Raw genomic sequence first — 10,760 nt, forward strand, 5'->3', positions numbered from 1 at the left:
TGGTTGTGATAGGAGTTTGTGTTTGTGATGTTATAGGATTAGGAGTTGTAGCTTTCTCAATTGTTCGTTGTCTTTTTGTTTTGTTCATTGTTTTCCATCCATTATTAGTCATTACTTTTGTTCGTGACCAAGGTTTATACTTTCTTGAATGGCTTATTTGAATTTATTTAATGTTTAGTGTTTTCATTGTCATAATACCCCTTTGATTACAGAGACGGTTGATAACCAAGAGGGTATGTTCTTTTCATGTGTAAGATCTATCAACGACTCTCAATAAACGTTTATACTTACATTGAATTCACAGTTAATTATATTTATTCCCATTGCATTCTAAATAAACGTTTTAACTTTTATATCTTTATCTTAATTTTGTCTATACTGTATGAACTAAGTAATAATTTAAGACTATATAGATTTCTAATCGTTTGTTCTTAACTCCTTTGTTTGTTATAGTGTGTGCCAGCATGTGAAATTTTATTCATTAAATAGGAGTTATTATTTAGATTATTTGTTCTTAAAGTAATGTTTGCATTCACATCTAATTTAGCATCACTCTATATGCTATTTGTTTTCATTGTATATGCTATGTGTTGTTTAATATGTTTGACATCCAGAAATGAATTTTCATGACTTACATCGTGCTTCTTAAGATTCTCCTTAAGTAGTTGTTGATGCTTCTTATACTTTTGATACACAGAAGAAGCAATTTATCATGAATTCTTTGTGGTTTCATCAATGTATTTACTTGCAATTTGCTATTTATATGTTCAAGTTAGATAAGGAAAAGACACCAATTCAAGAATCTGAAGTTGGATATCCATAACAAGTATTTAGATACTTATAGTTATATTTTTTCATTATCAAAGAAATTTTACAGATTTGTAAATTATGTTAAGAATGTTGTTATATTTCACGACGTATTATTTATTCCACCCCGTGAAGTTCACGGGGTTTTAGCACTGTTTTGGTTATAAACAACTTGGGCGTGTTGATGGTAAACCTAAGAGTTCCATAATGATTTCGTTCGGATAATTTCGTTATGATCATCATATACATATAATATTCTTTGTCAATACCTCTACATATTATTTAGTCAAACCTGCGAAGTTCTATAGTACGATGCTTCGTTTTATTTTAATCTTTAACTTCATATTTCCATAATAAGTTTACGCGTACAGTTTCTTTATGATCAATAACGTATTTTTTTTTCTAAAAGTAACAAATATATCATTTTTCAACACCGCGGAATTCGCGGGTATTAGCACTAGTAATATAAGAGAGTAAACTGTCAAAATGGCCTTTGAGGTTTTGTCACTTTTAACACTTTAATTCAAAACTCAAACCTTTAAAATCTGGGTTCTTATGGTTTTAATTTTGTTATCATTTTCATCCAAAATCAAAATTTAATAAGTTTTTTCAGTTAACATCCAGTTTTTTGTTTTTTTTTTTTTTTGTATTTTTCCTCCCTTTTAATGAAGCGCAAATGGTCAGATTTTTTTAGTTTGTTATAATAAAACGTTAAAAGACCATTTGCCCTTCATTAAAATGGAGGAAAAATATTATAAAAAAAACTAAAAAAAACTGGATGTAAACTCAAAAATCTGGCTAATGATCTCTAGATCAAGTAGTGGAGGGCTTGCATTTCTCTTGAGAGATGCAGGTTCAACTCTCACTTGGTGCAGACTGAGGCACTGGTGGGCAATGATAGGAGACCCAGGGAAACCTGAGTTAGATCCTTGAGCCAAACGGGTTTTATCGGTAATTTCATTGTCGTGCATACAGACGTGTGGGTTACCAGGTATGTTTCGGATATTTTCGGATATTTAGATATCCGAAATAAATAAAAATTAAATTTTCGTATATTTCGGATATCCGAAAAATTTAAAATCACCATCCGAATCCGAAAAATTCGGATATCCGAAATTTCGGATATTCGAATTTTCGGATATCAAATATTTTGGATTGGATTTTCGGACACATATAGTTTTGAACACCCCTATTTATAACCATCACATGGTTGATAGGTCGATAATTATCGATTTTCATATTTTTAAACCCGATCAAACGAACTATGCTTATACGTGATGCAATTTTCCACTACACCACTCCATAACTGCACATATGCGACCTAAAACAATAAAGCAAACACTATACATATTCTTCTGAAAAAAACAAGAGATCTGTCCTTTTTCTTTTCCAAATCCCAACATATTTTGCATCTGCTTGCTCATTATAATTAACTAGAATTAAGCACTCGTGCGTTACGGCGGGGCGTAAAACTGTGTCAAATAGTATCAATGTCACGCCACCGTCAGCGACCACCAACATTGACTCGGGGACGTGCGCGTTGCGACAAACCTGTCAAACAGGAAAAATGAAAAGTATAGGGGACAAAAGTTGTGAGGTTAAATTGCAAAAAAAATGAAAAGTTTTTGGTTAGAATTAAAAAAAAAACAAGTTATGTGGGCTTGAAATTGCAAAAGGTAAAAACCTTTAGATTAAACTTAAAAGTAAAAAACCAAGTTTTTTTTTTTTTTGAAAAACTCTCAAAGCAAAAGGTATAACTTTATATGCCTAAATTCAGATTTCTGAATTTTTCAGATTCGATATTCGGATACGGATAGTTTTAAACACCCCTATTTATAACCATCACAAGGTTGATAGGTCGATAATTATCGACTTTCATATTTTTAAACCCGATCAAACGAACTATGCTTATTCGTGACGCAATTTTCCACTACACCACTCTATAATTGCACACATGCGACCTAAAACAATAAAGCAAACACTATATTCTTCTGAAAAAAAAAACAAGAGATCAGTCTTTTTTCTTTTCTAAATCCCAACATATTTTGCATCTGCTTGCTCATTATAATTAATTAGAATTAAGCATCGGTGCGTTACGGCGGGGCGTAAAACCGTGTCAAATAGTACCAATGTCACGCCACCATCTGCGACCACCAACATTAACTCGACCTAGGACCTGCGCGTTGCGACGAACTTGTTAAACAGGAAAAATGAAAAGTATAGAGGACAAAAGTTGAAAGTAAAAAGTTATGAGGTTAAATTGCAAAAAAAATAAAATGAAAAGTTTTTTGTTAGAATTAAAAAAAAAAAAACAAATTATCTAGGGTTGAAATTGCAAAAGGTAAAAACCTTTAGATTGAACTTAAAAGTAAAAAACCAAGTTTTTTTTTTTAAATCCCACAAAGCAAAAGGTATAACTTTATATGCCTAAATTCGGATATCCAAATTTTTCGGATTCGATTTTCGGATACGGATAGTTTTGAACACCCCTATGTATAACCATCACAAGGTTGATAGGTCGATAATTATCGACTTTCATATTTTTTAAACTCGATCAAACGAAATATGCTTATTCATGACGCAATTTTCCAGTACACCACTCCGTAATTGCACACATGCGACCTAAAACAATAAAGCAAACATTATATTCTTCTGAAAAAAAAAACAAGAGATCTGTCCTTTGTCTTTTCCAAATCCCAACATATTTTGCATCTGCTTGCTCATTATAATTAACTAGAATTAAGCACTCGTGCGTTACGGCGGGGCGTAAAACCGTGTCAAATAGTAACAATGTCACGCCACCGTCAGCGACGACTAACATTGACTCGACCTAGGACCTGCGCGTTGCGACGAACCTGTCAAACAGGAAAAATGAATTGTATAGGGGAAAAAGTTGAAAGTAAAAGTTGTGAGATTAAATTGCAAAAAATGAAAAGTTTTTTGTTACAATTAAAAAAAATTATATGGGGTTGAAATTGCAAAAGGTAAAAACCTTTAGATTAAACTTAAAAGTAAAAAAACAAAGTTTTTTTTTTTTAAATCTCCCAAAGCAAAAGGTAACTTTATATGCCTAAATTCGAATATCCGAAATTTTTGGATTCGGTTTTCGGATACGGATAGTTTTAAGACCCCTATTTATAACCATCACAAGGTTGATAGGTCGATAATTATCGACTTTCATATTTTTAAACCCGATCAAACGAACTATGCTTATTCGTGACGCAATTTTCCACTACACCACTCCATAATTGCACACATGCGGCCTAAAACAATAAAGCAAACACTATATTCTTCTGGAAAAAAAAACAAGAGATCTGTCCTTTTTCTTTTCCAAATCCCAACATATTTTGCATATGCTTGCTCATTATAATTAACTAGAATTAAGCACCCCCTGCGTTACGGCTGTGCGTAAAACCGTGTCAAATAGTACCGATGTCACGCCACCGTCAGCGACCACCTACATTGACTCGACCTAAGACCTGCGCATTGCGACGAACTTGTCAGACAGGAAAAATAAAAAGTACAGGGGACAAAAGTTGAAAGTAAAAAGTTGTGAGGTTAAATTGCAAAAAAAAATAAAAGTTTTTGGTTAGAATTAAAAAAAAAACAAATTATGTGAGGTTGAAATTGCAAAAGGTAAAAATCTTTAGATTAAACTTAAAAGTAAAAACCAAAGTTTTTTTTTAAATCTCCCAAAGCAAAAGGTATAACTTTATATGCCTAAAGTCGGATATCCGAATTTTTCAGATTCGATTTTCGGATACGGATAGTTTTGAACACCCCTATTTATAACCATCACAAGGTTGATGGGTCGATAATTATCGACTTTCATATTTTTAATATTTTTAAACCCGATCAAACGAACTATGCTTATTCGTGACACAATTTTCCACTACACCACTCCATAATTGCACACATGCGACCTAAAACAATAAAGCAAACACTATATTCATCTGGAAAAAAAAATACAAGAGATCTGTCCTTTTTCTTTTCCAAATCCCAAAATATTTTGCATCTGCTTGCTCATTATAATTAACTAGAATTAAGCACCCGTGTATTACGGCAGGGTGTAAAACCGTGTCAAATAGTACCAATGTCACACCACCGTCAGCGACCACCAACATTGACTCGACCTAAGACTTGCGCGTTGTGACGAATCTGTCAAACAGGAAAAATGAAAAGTATAGGGGACAAAAGTTGAAATTAAAAAGTTAAGAGGTTAAATTGCAAAAAAATAATAGTTTTTGGTTAGAATTAAAAAAAAAACAAATTATGTGGGGTGAAATTGCAAAAGGTAAAAACCTTTAGATTATTTTTTTTTTTAAATCTCTCAAAGCAAAAGGTATAACTTTATATGCCTAAATTCGGATATCCGATTTTTTCGGATTCGACTTTCGGATACGGATAGTTTTGAACACCCCTATTTTTAACCATCACAAGGTTCATAGGTGATAATTATTGACTTTCATATTTTTAAACCTGATCAAACGAACTATGCTTATTCGTGACACAATTTTCCACTACACCACTCCATAATTGAACGCATGCGACCTAAAAAATAAAGCAAACACTATATTCTTCTGGAAAAAAAACAAGAGATCTGTCCTTTTTCTTTTCCAAATCCCAACATATTTTGCATCTGCTTGCTCATTATAATTAACTAGAATTAAGCACCTGTGCGTTACGATGGGGCGTAAAACCGCGTCAAATAGTACCAATGTCACGCCATCGTCAGTGACCACCAACATTGACACGACCTAGGATCTGTGCGTTGCAACGAACCTGTCAAACAGGTAAAATGAAAAGTATATGGGACAAAAGTTGAAAGTAAAAAGTTGTGAGGTTAAATTGCAAAAAAAATGAAAAGTTTTTGGTTAGAATTAAAAAAAAAATTATGTGGGGTTGAAATTGCAAAAGGTAAAAATCTTTAGATTAAACTTAAAAGTAAAAAACTAAGTTTTTTTTTTAAATCTCCCAAAGAAAAAGGTATAACTTTATATGCCTAAATTTGGATATCCAATTTTTCGGATTCGATTTTCGGATACGGGTAGTTTTGAACACCCCTATTTATAACCATCACAAGGTTGATAGGTCGATAATTATCAACTTTCATATTTTTAAACCCGATCAAACAAACTATGCTTATTCATGACACAATTTTCCAGTACACCACTCCATAATTGCACACATGCGACCTAAAACAATAAAGCAAACACTATATTTATCTGAAAAAAAAACAAGAGATGTGTCCTTTTTCTTTTCCAAATCCCAACATCTTTTGCATCTGCTTGCTCATTATAATTAACTAGAATTAAGCACCCGTGCGTTACGGCGGGGCGCAAAACTGTGTCAAATAGTACGAATGGCATGCCACCTTCAGCGACCATCAACATTGACTCGACTAGGACCGGCGCGTTGCGACGAACCTGTCAAACATGAAAAATGAAAAGTATAGGGGATAAAAGTTGAAAGTAAAAATTTGTGAGGTTAAATTGCAAAAAAATGAAAAGTTTTTGGTTAGAATTAAAAAAAAAATTATGTGGGGTTGAAATTGTAAAAGGTAAAAACCTTTTGATTAAACTTAAAAATAAAAAACCAAGTTTTTTTAAACTCCCAAAGGAAAAGGTATAACTTTATATACCTAAAATTGTTGCTTATTAAGAGTATTTAAAGCCATCACCAAATCAAAATTAGCCTTGAGTCGTGTTTTATTTTTTACTAAAACTCTTTAAGAAATTTAAACTATTATCGTTCCTTTTCCCGACTTCGTTTTTGAGGTACGTTTGATGCTTAATACTACTAGAAAAGTGGTCATTTTTGAAACACACTCACACGTAATAACTTAAAAACGACACAGCGGAAAAAGAGCCTTAAAAATTTCTTTCTCTATTAGACACATTTCTTACATGAAGGCTCAAATACGGAATGACAAATGTTAACTAAAAGAAATATACAACATTAACTTTCAATTAACACTTTAAGGCGTTACATAATTAAAGCTATGTGACCGTTCTTTTCCGTACAATCCTTGCTCTCGACTCGATCTATGTCCGCTTCTCTTCGTTTGTGGTAGAAGAAATCCATGTAGTACCTATGGACATCACATACAACTTAACCATTAGTCGTTAACAACATCATACAACATTATTCTCAGGTAATTTAATATCAAATATCATCCAACAATATAAACTTTGATTCATTCAACTATCCTCTTGTATTTTCTCAATCCGAGTTCGACTTCGATACCTCATGAACCCGATGTTCTTTTACCTGCATTACATTTCAACTTCAAGGCACACCATTAGCAAACATCAATGCCCAAACATAATGAAACCACTCCTTCACACATTTATAGCATCTCGCATTCATATATGTATACTAATTCCTACGTGCATTCATAACATATTACATCCATATATGCATACATTCATAAATCATACATGTACACAAACATATACACCTACATATATACGCACACATTCGTACACGCACACATACATATGTACACGCTCTTACATACCACGTACATTCCCATATAATTTTATTAACATATCCTAGTCACAAACATCCATATAAATAAGTCTCATACGTACAAACTTACGTGCATGTTCATTTCTATTCATGCTTACCTATGGATTCTCTCACTAACATGTAGGTAGATCTATACACATACATATCTCCAAACTTATTTCTTTCCCACACATACTTTGAGTGAACGTTCTTGCTCATGAGTGAACATTTCAACTGTTGAGTGAACATTCTTGCTGATGAGTGAACGTTCCAACTATTGAGTGAACATTCTTGCTGACGAGTGAACGTTCCAACTGTTGAGTGAACATTGTTGCGGACGGGTGAACGTTCCAACTGTTGAGTAAACATTCATTCTTGCTGACAAGTGAACGTTCCAACTGTTGAGTGAACATTCTTGCTGACGAGTGAACGTTCCAACTGTTGAGTGAACATTCTTGCTGATGAGTGAACGTTCCAACTGTTGAGTGAACATTCTTGCTGAAACGAACTAGAAAAAAAAGATTTAACAGCTAACTGGCTCTCGCGGGGTGCGACATCTGTCACGTTGCGCGACAGTGAAGCTCAATTGCTGTCGCTTAGCGCGACAGCCCTATTTTGACAGAATACTTCCCTTTGCTGCTGCATAAAGTGCACAGCTATGTTTTCAACCAAAACTCAACTTGAAACTTACATAACTTTTGAGCTAAGCGTCCGTTTTGTGTAATTCTTATTTCCGTGCGTCCGTAATTTAATTACGGATTCGTTCACCACCCTAACTCACATCAAAAGCTGAATTACAAGAAAAAGGCTTAAAGATCCTTCATGCCATTATTCGACCCGTTCGATTCCACCATTTTATTTCCCACGTAACTAGCTACTTACAGCCCCTACAATCATTCCTACCTTAGTATTTCCATTTATTAATTAATCATACATGACCTTCTCACATTTATAAGCATTAAATAACTCCCTATACATACTAATAAGTGAGTCAGAATTCACTTACCTTGAGCGTCCGTTTTACCATTCGCTTCATTGTCTCCTCTTGACCCCTTAGTCTTTCTTGTTTTAGTCCATTTCCACATGATACCTAATGCTTTCGTGTCACTGCAATCACATCCTTGTTAGTATACATGATTTTACATATAAATGATCATGTCGAATGCATAACTCGCATTTGACTTTCATAGTCAAGTCTGACAAACATAAGGCATACACCCAAAATCACATCTTTTCAAACTCATACAATCCATCATGTTAGCGCATAAAACGCATATTAATTTAACACATAACATATGACGCTCTAAGATCTTCTATTTGTGACAAAATTCTAGCTATGCCCCTTAGGTGCAGTTGACTTTCAAAAGTCAACGGTTTAATGTATAAAATTTCGACTTAACCTCATATATTCGCGACATCATATTAGGCTATACATATGACACTATATACATTTTACACTTATGATGCAACTGTACTTACAACCACATGATCACATAATCATACACGCATACACATTTACTCACACATACTTTCGTTTCATTACACTCACGTTCTTGTTAGCATATGAAATTATACATGAGAACAACCATATTAATTAACATTTCATATTCGGCTTCCATTAACCATTTCAACAAGCATATGGTACACTCATGGTGAGATAAGCATTTAATCACATGATCACTTGTTTACATGTACACACCATACTAGAAACCTCCATAATTCTACACTTGCACCATGATCCATACTTAGTAACGAACTATATCTAAACTCAATTCTCATGTTAATTTACTATCAAACGTCTCTTTAACACATTCCATATCTAATTACCACTTTCTTGCATACAATTTCACCTTCTAAATTTACCTAGTCATTTCATCGAACACTTGGTGCGCGTACAAGTTTTTCTTTTAACATAATGTACAAGTAACCTTCATACTTTTCTTCCTAGTTCTTGCTTTCAATCAACCAAAATACAAATAACAATTCAATTTCATATCATGTTCAATATAACTAACAAGTTGGTCACATACAACATAGCATATCAAGAATCAAACAAAAGGTTGGACATGGGTGACATACCCATGTCGCCATTTCCATCATCCATGGTGGGTTTCACCTCCAAACACCTAATTGAACAAAATCATGCATAACACATGTTCCGTATAGCGATCCTAGCACATAATAACACTTAATTTCATACTAATTCGTGGATTGATCGAAAACCCACTTCTTACAAAATCACCAAATCAGAATTTACAACTTACCAAGTGGTTTATAGAGCTGAGTGATCGAGAATCCTTGTTCATGCAGTAGATTTGGGCTGAAACTCCTTTCAATTTTGATAGTTTCTTGAGGGTTAGGGTTTTCACCCCTCACCCCTTCTCCTGATCGAAGTCACGAACTTGTGTGTGTGTGTGATATTTTGTTTTAATAATTTAAGTTTCCATTTTGGCACCCTAAGTCCCTCAAGTTTAACATACCATCATAATTTCCACAAACTTCATTCATTTACTTATTTATTAGACATTTAACTAGGCTTAATAACTTAGTTATTGTACTTCATCTAATTACACAAGGTAACCTACTAACGAATTTAATAATTCGAGTTTTGGGGTGTTACAAGTCTACCTCCCTTAAAGGAGGTTTCGTCCCCGAAACATTGCTCATTTCCACCTAACATTGAATACCTTTTCTTCCTGCCCCATTAACTTGGTCGCGAGTCCATTCCGGTGACGATCTTTAACCAGGAGAACCCGATCCAGAGTTCTTAACAGTCTCGTTTTCATTGTTTAATGCTAGTTTCTAGCAAACATAAACATATTTGTATGTTCCATCCCTATCAAACAATACCTACCTTCGTTTTCCGGTTATTATTAACCCATCAACCGGCATGTTTAGGGCACATCCCCTAAAATTTATTTCCTTAGATTTCGGATTCCTACCATTAGGTTGGTCTTTAGTGATCATCATCACACTCTCATCCATTGCAATCCGTTACATCGAGCCATTACTTTCACAATTTCCTCATTACGCTTTCTACATCACATTGACCCGTTCGTAACAGATCAACTACACACACTTTGCGTTTTCGTCCTTTAACAACTTCTTCTAAAATTTTCAGCTCATCGCAGTATCGTACTTAAACTAGAGTGTGCGCAAGCTTGTAACAGACTAAAGAGTCTAATGTCGTGATTTACAACATAGCAAAACGAAGTCTATATGAACTTACTGATACATTTCACCGTTAGTATTAGATCTAATAAATCTCATTTATACCTGGAGTTTTATTTCTACCTTCTTACTCATACACGCACTGCTTACTACATAAGCCTAAACTAAAACTCATTCTTACTCAACTTCTAAAAGCCAACCCTTCCTTTTCACAACACATTCTGCACTACCTTATTTCGTATGGAAATTAAAACATTAGTGCGTTTGACCTA

Source organism: Helianthus annuus, chromosome 12, assembly GCF_002127325.2.
Source record: "Helianthus annuus cultivar XRQ/B chromosome 12, HanXRQr2.0-SUNRISE, whole genome shotgun sequence".
NCBI classification, from domain to species: Eukaryota; Viridiplantae; Streptophyta; class Magnoliopsida; order Asterales; family Asteraceae; genus Helianthus; species Helianthus annuus.